Source organism: Anguilla anguilla, chromosome 4 (genome assembly GCF_013347855.1).
Source record: "Anguilla anguilla isolate fAngAng1 chromosome 4, fAngAng1.pri, whole genome shotgun sequence".
Lineage (NCBI taxonomy): Eukaryota > Metazoa > Chordata > Actinopteri > Anguilliformes > Anguillidae > Anguilla > Anguilla anguilla.
Window position 1 is genome coordinate 42,667,967 of NC_049204.1, and position 11,387 is coordinate 42,679,353.

Here is an 11,387-nt window from a genome sequence, read left to right on the forward strand (position 1 = left end):
TAGAACTCCATAGCAACCACCTAGCAACACCATAGCAACCGCCTAGAACTCCATAGCAACCACCGAGCAACACTCTAGCAACCACCTAGAACTCAATAGCAACCACCTAGCAACACCCTAGCAACGGCCTAGAACTCCATAGCAACCACCTAGCAACACCATAGCAACCGCCTAGAATTCCATAGCAACCACCTAGCAACACCATAGCAACTGCCTTGAACTCAATAGCAACCACCTAGCAACACCATAGCAACCACCTAGAACTCCATAGCAACCACCTAGCAACATCCTAGCAACCACTTCGAATACCCTAGCAACCCCCTAGCAACACCCTAGCAACCACCTAGAACTCCATAGCAACCACCTAGCAACACCCTAGCAACCGCCTAGACACACCATAGCAATCGCATAGCACTCCATTGCAACCACCTAGAATACCTTAGCAACCGCCTAAAACTCCATAGCAACCACCTAGAACATGCTAGCAACTGCCTAGAACTCCATAGCAACACCCTAGCAACCACCTAGCAATCACCTACAACACTCTAGCAACTGCCTAGAACTCCATAGCAACCATCTACAACACCCTAGCAACTGCATAGAACACCATATCAACTACATAGCAACACCCTAGCAACTGCCTAGAATGCTAAAGTAACACCCTAGCTACCACCTAGAATACCCTAGCAACCACGTAAAACACCATACCTAGTATCACCCTAACAACCGTGTAGAACACCATAGCAACTACTTAGCTACACTCTAGAAACCACCTAGACCAACGTAGCTACCGCATACAACACCCTAGCAACACCCTAGCTTTGAATCATATTGTTGATTATGATTTTAATATAGTTTAACTTGTAAAATGTATCATTATTAACAATTACATGAAAGTTCATATTATGAGGTACATAATTTATCTTTTCATCTGTTTTCTGGTCAAGAACATGGCAACTACTTAGCTACACTCTAGAAACCACCTAGACCAACGTAGCTACCGCATACAACACCCTAGCAACACCCTAGCTTTGAATCATATTGTTGATTATGATTTTAATATAGTTTAAGTTGTAAAATGTATCATTATTAACAATTACATGAAAGTTCATATTATGAGGTACATAATTTATCTTTTCATCTGTTTTCTGGTCAAGAACATGGTATGAGTTCAGGACACAATCTACCAGATGGCAGTAATCACAAAACAAATGTTTACACTGAAAAAACATAATTGTCTGTAGACTACTTCATATCTGGACAATTCCTGCAGAAATTGTGAAGTGTGGTTGCGGGCAATGCAAAGTTGACTTTGTGATGAACAGAGTGAACCGTGACCAGAGACAGAGTAGTGTATGTGCTATAACATCACGGCAACAAGTTGATTTGCGACACATTCACTAGCTAGCTACCAATGCCCAACAGTGTTGCATGATCTGTTTCACATCGTGCCAACACCCGCAAAGCATACACATAAATAGTCTTATTACTGTGTATTGGTCGTATTTACATCGAAACGGTTTTAAGTAGTCTGGATGACAACAACAAAAAAAACGGTGCTGTGTGACTGAAGCAGGGGGCCTGCCTTCCAGCCAAGGGCAATTCCAGGATCAGACGTTTAGGGTCTAAACGTCCAGCTGATTACAATAATTAGTTCTCCTATCATGCTGAAGAGTTATGCTAATTAGAATCAGCTGGTTTAGTGCATGGTGGTGGAGCAAATACATGGTCACTCTTTTTACTCTTTGAAGCCGGGTTACCCACCTCTGCTCGTTGCTCGCTTGTCCCTGCTCTCACCAAAGAGATTCGCACCTCGCCGCTCGGAGCTCGCTGATTCCAGCTCAGCTCCCAGATCGTAGGCCTACCAGGGGACCAGGGATAGGGAGGTCAAACCCGTTTTGGCGATTTTTCTAAAAACATATTTTGACAGTTTATTTTTCATATGTAAGGTCATACGTGCTACCGTATAATGAAATAATAACACATAAATCGCTAACCTGCCAGAAAATAACGGTTGTTTACTCTTAAAAGATTTTTTTAAATTAGCCGCTTTTCCGTGTAGCTAGCTAATCACTCGCGTTGGTGGGAAACGCATCGTCGCCTGTGCGACTTTGAAGGTGGGTTTTTTTTTAAATCCAACAACGTGAACCAATATTTTGTGGTATTCGTACAGTAAAACTAATATACTGAACGTATTTACTCATATTTATTGTTATAGGCTACGATGCGGAATTGAAAAAATGTGTGCTGCCAAAACACTAGCCTACACCTGCCAAAACGTCTCAGTTCCAAACCATGCGGTCCGGCGGCATCAAAATTTATTACACGATTGCTAATACTTCTCACTTATTTTAAATTTGTCGGGGGTATTTAATACATTTGATTAAATCCTATTGGCTTTTGTTCGTGAAATGCTGTCGGCCATTCACAACTAGAGGGCGGAATCATGCGACGGATCATTTGCCAATAATGTTGCGTTGTTTGTGTAAACTATATGCTTAGTAGGTATAGGCTATAAATTAAGACAGGTAGCCTATTTGCGCCATTTATAGTTTTGTATTCCTGTCGGCATTATGACTGATTCGTCACCACGCGTTTGGATCATCGGCAGCTCACTGATCGCCAGGCTGCAGGCTCATTTAGGAGCTTTTGGACTGGACCCGAACTTGGGGCTAAATTGCCAGATCACCTGGGATGGCAGAGGGGGCAGAAGGTGGGAGCACTTAATGCCTCTTCTCCGCTCGAAACGGGCTGCCACCCGCGACGACCCAGATGTGATGGTGATTCACCTCGGTGGGAACAGTATTGGAACATATGGAAATTCGAGGATTACTCTGTTGCGACAAATGAAGGCAGATATCAGGGAAATCAATTTGCTATTTCCCAATACTAAATTGATGTTTTCCGACATCCTCCCTCGCTGGAACTGGCGGGGCCAGACCGCGCCTAGCGGATATGGCCTTGAAAGGACCAGACGAAGGCTAAACGGGGCCATGTTTGGCTTTATGTCAGACATGGGTATGGGTTGCATTATGCATCCCAACATTCGCTTAAATCATTTAGACAGGGATGGGACACATCTAAATTTAGAGGGTAACCGGTTGCTTCTGAAAAACATTAGCAAAGCCCTGGCCTTAGAGCTCTGATGATCTTATTGCAACGCCCCAAAGGCTCTTTTAAGAGCCACCCACTTTTTAAAAATAGCATTATTCCTGTAAAAGGCGCGCATGTTAGGGCCGTCTGGGTATAAGGCGCATTGGTATAAGCCCTCCACCGCCTACCACCGCAGAGATCCGGGTTCAATCCCCGGCAGCGATACTTCCGGCTTGGTCAGACGTCCGGAAGCCGGTGAGGGTATGAGTTCTGATCGTTGCATTAGCCTACTGGTTGGTCGGGGCGCCTGTTCAGCAGGGAGGGGATCTGGCGGAGTTACGCTCTTCCAGTGAAAGTCCTCGCTGTCAGGCGAAAATAAGCGGCTGACGACTCCACATGTATCGGAGGAGGCATGTGGTAGTCTGCACCCTCCCCAGACCGACAGAGGATAGTGCATCGACCAGGACTGTGATACACGCGGGGAATTGGCATAACGACTAAATTGGGGGATAAAATGGCACACACACACACACGCACACACAAATGCACGCGTGTTAATGTGATTATAAAGTAGTCCACAGACAATGATGTTTTCAGTGTAAAAAGTAAATCATGTGCCTCATAACAATCTGAAATTTCATGTAATAAACTCATAGTTAAAAATGTTAAATAGCCTATATGAATTCTTATTGTTTTTGTCTTATTAATCACCAATCATGCACCGCAAGTAGCCTAGCGTCTCGCTTGCTTGCCAGTGCCTCCTCTCGCTGGAACAGAGACATGCACTGCTAGCTACTGCCAGCTCTCTCTCTCTCTCTCGTCGGAATCCTCCTGTAACACCTGTTAATGCCCCGAAGACGGAAAATGAATTTTATTATTCTTTTCATAAAATAATTTTGTACATTTTTTCTGCAATGTAGTCCATCGCACAGAAGTGGAATATAGGCTACAGTACAAACAAAAGTAGTGTCCAGTTAAAAATAAACCCCGCGCCAGTCAAAACAAACGGAATCACCTTGATCTCTCATCGAAGTGCCGCAATGTACAAAAGCTCTGAGAGTTGAATATCAGGTCACCAATTCACTTGGTATTCCACGAGAGACGGTTGTCTAATAAAAGCCTACCATACAAATCTTTATATATTCATATATTTTGCTCTTATTTCGTATTGTCCTTTGGCAGAAGATTTGGTAAGACTTTCGTTTTCTTATATACATTTAATGTTGTCGAGGTAAGACAGAGAAAAGTCGGTAACGTTAATTGGCCGACTCCCGGTGCTGCGTTAGCTAACGCTAGCTAACTAGGTAGCCTACGCTAGCCCTGCCTATTAGCTAGCTGGGTTAGCTAACGATCGGCAAACAACTGGACTGAACAACTAATTTATTCGTAGTGATTAGAGATTTGGCAGAAGGTTTGCTAAGACTTTCGTTTTCATACAAAAATGCTGTAGCGGTGGCTAGCTGTAAGTGCATATCAGCGTGCGGTCCGTTGTGTTGATAGAAGCGTACCGCTGGCTAACGCTAGAAGTCTACTTACACCACTATATCACCGAGGTTCAGAAAACGTAAGCCCGTGTTAATTATATTATGGTTAATTTTATTATGTGAATTCATTTAACTGAAGGTTTCTACGGCGGCGATCGAGCGGATTCATTATTTTTTCTGTTAAAATCATTTAATTAATATCCAAGGAGATATCCAACTGCTTGCACGTTGCATGACATGTGTAGCCATTTACTAATATGATCGCATTTCAGGCTGGAAAATAAAGTTGATGCTGAAAACGTGTAGGCTATGTAGGTAGGGAGGGCAAAATGGAACTTTAGAATGTGGCCAGCTGTGTATGTGCGTGCATTTCTCACAGAAAAGGTCGTTTGTCGCCTTTTTTAGTTAATTACAGTGTTGATGAAAGTGACAAGAATTAAGTGGTAGCTACTGTGCTGTTAGCATTTATTGATCGCCATACAAGGTGAATGTGAAGTAGCTAGCACAATCGGACACTAACCATAAGAATGTAGGCTACTTTGAATGGTAGGCTACTCGCTCGATCAAACGGTAAATGTGAAAAACATTCGATTATAGTCAGCGGCACCGACATTTTATGTCACACCCTCAATAAACGGCAAATGTCCCAGTAGAAGATTGAATTAAATCTTTTAAGGTTAGCTGTATATATATTTCGCTTGGCCACAGTGAGTGAAACTAGACGATCCGAATGTATAGCCTAGTTGCTATGTAAATTACGTCAAAAGGATTCAGCCTTGTTGTTTGCTACCTAAACTTCACAGTCCCGACTTTATCATTGATGGAATTTTGGGAAAGTGCGAGTTAAAAGGCCACAAAACAGTCAATATATCTAATTAATATTCCATATATGTAAAATTGCTGTTCACAATACGTTAATGTAAGGCTAAACTGGTATTTTAATCACAATAGCCTAGTTATGTTAATTTCAGAAACTTTATTTTTCGATTGTCCTCTCTAATTCAGGGTGATATAGAAGATCTCCTGGTGTATTGACCACCCACCTTCCTCATCACAGCAGGTTTGTAATTTGTGTAACGATTAGTTGCATTTAATTGTGGTAAGATATCAAGTATAGCCTATAGGCCTATAGTAGATAGATCAGAAGGGGACTTAGGTTGTCATTGTTATTAGAGGACAACAGTTGTTGCAGCGTACTGCGCCAGTTTTTTTCTGTTTTTTTTCTAGAGTCGGCTGGTCATTCACCAGGCCTACCATTGGAGCAGGACTACAGTTGGTGCAGAAAGGGTTCCAGTTCTGCCCTCTACAGTTCGGTAGAGGCGTGGTACAGGTATGTAATTCATATTATACAGAATTTAGCATTTGAGCTGTTTCAACTTGGAAAAGTATTGTGTAAAGAATAAACCAGGACAGGCTGTCCCGTCATTGGAAAATAATGTACGACGGCGGTGGTGATACCAACAACTGTGGTAGTTCTATTTACACTATTGTTTAAGCGAAAACCTCTGGTCGTTAATTCTATGAAAACGGATTCTATCAAGAAAAAAATAGTTCATTCTCATTTTATACCATACAATTAGCAGCAATGTTGGTCATTTTTGTCATTAGCATACATTATTTAAGAAAACTGTATGAAACAATAACTCTATGAAATTCACCCTAGCACTGTCTTGCATTTTAAATTGGTGTGGTCGTGCAGTGTAGACATAGCGTCTTTCTGAAACCGGGTTTGAATGCCAGCTAGCTTTATGATGGTTCGACGTCACTCGTCATCTGGCTAATATTAAAATTCTGGGTTTTAGGTCAGAATCGTTTCAAGTCATGGTTGTTATTATCCCGGCTAGCTAGTCAGCTAACTACAGAATTATATTCAAAACAGCGGTTACTATGAATGCAATCGTTCACAAAGATACGGATGAAAATGTATCCCGTAGCCATGAGTTAAATACGGGAACGCCTATTCTACTGTTCAGGTAGGTTAAAGGACGATTCCGTATTTTGCAGGATGATTGGCGACCCTAAATAAAGCTAGCAACAGTAACTAGAAATGTGATTCAATGTTGTCATGAATTGTGAAATTGGACATTGAAAACAGGAGGGGATGTAACAACAATTCAAATTCTAAAGAGCAAAATTGGTGTTTTAACTGCTTTAGAATGCTGTATTTTGTAGCACATTGATTTTAGAACTGTTAAAAGGCCAAGGTGTCCCTTTACTGAGAATTAATGCCCAACCTTGGACAAAACAGAATTGAATATTCAGCCAAGCCCTTGTATAAATATAATTAAGAGATTCATTGTATTAGATTCGTTGAATTACTTTAAAGAGGCATGTCACCCATTTTAAGAATTTACATATGTTCTTCCTGTGCCCCAGGGCAGTTCAGGAGTTATTGGAGAAGGACTACATTTGGTGCAGAAAGAGTGTTCCAGTTCTGCCCTCAAAAGTTCGGTAGAGGCGTGGTTACAGGTATGTAATTAGTATTATACAGAAGTCAGCATTTGAGCTGTTTCAGCTGGGAAAATTATTATCTGTGAGGAATAAACCACAACGGGCTGTCCCGTTATTGTAAAATAATGTACGATGGGGTGGTACCACTGAAGTAGGCTACAATATTTTCTGATAACAGGACAGCCCGGATCGGGTTATTCCACTTATACTCCACTCTTACTGTGCCCCAGGACAGTTCAGTCAGTATGTGTGAACATGCACCACTCTCTCCTAAAGCTAGAAATTGGAGAGAGAACCCTCCAATCAGTGATGTCAGCATTTGAGCTGTTTTAACTGGGAAAATTATCTATATAATTAAGAGATTCACTATATTAGATTTGTTGAATTATTTTAAAGGTGAATGTTACCCATTTTAAGAATTCACATGTGTTACTGTGCCCCAGGACAGTTCAGTCAGTATGTGAACACCCACCACTCTCTCCTAAAACTAGAAATTGGAGAGACAACCCTCCAATCGGTGATGTCATTGGGATGTAAAATCTGGAGCTGCTCTATAGACAATGAATGGGACTCTGAGTTTATGAGGCTATAAAATGTTTGTGAGCTCTTGCACCCAAATGAGGATTCAATTCTGGTTCAGACCTTCTAGCAATGCTAGATTATAAATGTATTTTGGGTATTAGAGCTCACATAGACATTGTATGGCCTCACAAAGTCAGAGCCTCATTCACTGTCTATGGAGCAGCCCCAGATTTTACATCTAAGTTGTCTCATGTAGAGACCTAAGATTTCCGCGATGCGGAAAAAGCGGACGGAATCGCGGGATCCAGTCATAAAAATGGAATTAACGGTAAAACGTTAAATCTCATGGAATTTAACATGTTTCTGATTAAATTAATCAAAAGCCGTTATAAATTATTGTGAACAGTGTAACAGCACTCCCTCATGTGATATTGCTTAAATAAAATGAGGAAGAGAAACATTTCCCCGTTTTGGGGAGTTGTGTGTGTGGCAGGGTTTTGTACGTGCGCGCGACTGCGTTCAACACATCAACGAACCTAGAAAAATAGACTCCTCACAGACAAGCGTGAGGCACTCATTGTAGTATAACTACCTTCGAAATAATAGCAGTACGTCGGATATGAAAAAGAAAGCTTTCTTTATAATGGAAAACAGTTGACGTACATTTTATACTTACAAACAATAAACTAGCGCTAGGCTATTCACTTGGCATTTACGTCTCAGTCGCATATGAAATCAAAACAAAAAAAGGTCACTTTCTTCCTACTTTCCAGCCGCAAGGAATTCTGGTACTTGCAGTTTTTCAACCATTCGTTTGCCAATACAACGGAGAAATGCATCTCTAATCAATATCAATCAAACGTAATACAAATGAAATGTATTTCTGTTTAACTCTTAACTGTAAATAATATAGATATACTTTTAACAACTTTCAGTGAATTACAATAAATTAACCATGTAACCTATTAAGTTAGCTACAACACTCACTGAGCTGAACACAAAGAGGCTGACAATCATGTATTTCAATGGAGATGTCTCTGAGAGATGGAAAACAGACACAGATAGCTCTGTTCATTAAGCAGTTCTTTAAATTGTGTTCATTGCTACAACAGATTTTTTTTCAGATGTTTTCATTGTGAAGCTCTTTTGTGCAGCACTTTACTTGACTAAAATTAGCAATGTTTTGTTTTGGATTAAGCTATTTTGTGCATTGTTGTGTTCATTGTTATATATATTGTCATATTTTCATTTGATTAAGGATAATAAATTATTACATTGTGTCTGATCAAATGGATTCATAAAACAATTTTTGATGATAAAATGGGATTAAACCATAAAACACAGAATCCAGAAAAATTACAAACACGGTAAACACGGAATTTGGGAAAACATAAAACGGAATTCAGAAAAAAATAAAACGGATTTCATAGAGCCCTACAAATGTCACCAGCAGTGGCTTTATTTCGTCACACAAGGGTCTGACAACATTTAAGACATATTCTAACATTAATTTGCTCCTAAAACAATATTAAACTTATCCAAAAGTGTTTATTGGTTTTCCCTGCTGTGTTCATCAGGTCTGTACTGCTCTGCTCATTACTAGATACAGTATTTAAAGGCAAATAAGATGATTACATAATTTCCTGGTTAGTGTTAACATTTAAAAACTCATCTTATTTGTCCATTATCTATCACATCATTTAGTGATAACATCATGCCACGCCGAGGGAAGAGATCTGAGGCTGCAAAGCAACGCTGGGCTAAGTTGGACCTTTCAGACCCTCGGTTTCAGAGTCCAGAACTACAAAGTAGCGTTGCAGTCATGGAGGTATGTGACAGGGAGTGTAAACAGGAGGTGTGTTGTCTACCGGTGGTGTCATCCCCATGCACAGCTCAGTATTATGCACAACCTGAGGTTCAAGAGGTCAACAGCAATGTGCAGGTCATAGACCTTTCTGAAAATTATAGTGTACAAGAATCATGCGCCCCACCACCCTCTGTGATATCTGTGCTGGCGTCCCATAGTCAGGATCATAGTGGCTATGAGCCTGAGTCAAGGAATCGTCAGTGTACATGCATGGCTCTGACATTTCTAGCACACCAGAATGAGGGTCATGACTTGAAGGAGGCTGATCTTGACAAGATACTGGACAAGGGAGACAGTCTGTATAAGAGAACTATAAAACAGCTAAAAAGTGAAAAGAGGTTCCGCAACTACTATTTGACCTTGGAGGAAACACCACTCACTGTCGCAACTGAGCACCATGAGTACAGGGTGCAAAGATCTCCAGTGGAAATGGGATTCATGAGAGACAAGGGAGATCCTGGCACAGAGGAGTGGTTTCAAAATCTTCGCACAAGACTTCAGTGTCTGTCTGTAGGTGTTACACATGCACTGCTTACAGTATCACCATATACCATTGCCGTGTTCAGAGACCAGTCTGGGAGATATGGACTGTTTGACTCTCATAACAGAAATGCTGATGGGCTACCTGAGCATGGGGGAAAAGCTGTAATGATGACCTTCACGCATTTGGATGATCTAATTGAAAAGATTGATCATTTGAATGCCTTGCTACATTGTGGGTCTATTGACAAAAATCAGTTTGACTTCATGCCGGTGACATTTGCACATGCAAAGGCTTTGTCACACCGTTTGCCTTCCCTACAAGTGCAATCTGACAACCCGCATGACAGAAGGCCTGCGGAGGTGAAGGTGACACCAACTACCAAACATGAAACAGATACTGGACTCCCAACCAGCCAACATTCTCTGCAGTCAGTCAATGCACTGTCCACACACGTGATATCAAAGGCTACACAGGTTACAACATCTAAAAAACTCAGTAAACGGCAAAGAAAAAAACAAATGAAGAGACAAAGAAAAGACACACAGCTGTGTGTAAAAACATCTGCCGCTCATAAAAAACAAACATCTCCGAGAGAGAGATACAGAAGAGATGTAGATTTCAGGGTGAAAAAGAAGGAATCCATCGCCATAAAATACAAAACAGATCTACATTTCAGGATGAAGCAGAAGGAAAACATGAAGGAATCCATAAGAAGGAGGTACAAAACAGATCCACATTTCAGGATGAAGCACAAGGAAAACATAACGAGGAGATACAAAAGAGATCCACATTTCAGGATGAAGCGGAAGGAATCCATAACGAGGAGATACAAAACAGATCCACATTTCAGGATGAAGCAGAAGGAATCCATAACGAGGAGATACAAAACAGATCCACATTTCAGGATGAAGCAGAAGGAATCCATAACGAGGAGATACAAAACAGATCCACATTTCAGGATGAAGCAGAAGGAATCCATAACGAGGAGATACAAAACGGATCCACATTTCAGGATGAAGCAGAAGGAATCCATAACGAGGAGATACAAAACGGATCCACATTTCAGGATGAAGCAGAAGGAATCCATAACGAGGAGATACAAAACAGATCTACATTTCAGGATGAAGCAGCAGGAATCCATAACGAGGAGATACAAAATGGATCCACATTTCAGGATGAAGCAGAAGGAATCCATAACGAGGAGATACAAAATGGATCCACATTTCAGGATGAAGCAGAAGGAATCCATGGCGAGGAGATACAAAACAGATTCACATTTCAGGATGGCCCATAAGCTGCGCTGTTCATTGAAAATAAGAATAAAATACAGAGAGGTGAATAAAGTCATGCTTCAAACGCGCATTGATGAAAAAAATAGGCTAATTCAGGGAGCTATAGCCTCTTTCCAGGAACACATTAAAGCTGGGCCAACTTTTGTATGCACAATGTGCCATCGCACCCTTTTCCCCAATCAAGTGCGATTTGC

At 41.0% G+C, this 11,387-nt stretch overlaps 1 long non-coding RNA gene across 1 annotated transcript; it reads left to right on the top strand.

The window, feature by feature from the left end:
• Positions 1–5,610: 5,610 nt before the first annotated feature.
• On the top strand, positions 5,611–9,383 carry LOC118226329. The gene is made up of 3 exons (XR_004765022.1): positions 5,611–5,907; positions 6,954–7,046; positions 9,255–9,383. It is a non-coding gene; the product is annotated as an uncharacterized LOC118226329 (long non-coding RNA).
• The last annotated feature ends 2,004 nt before the right edge of the window (positions 9,384–11,387 follow it).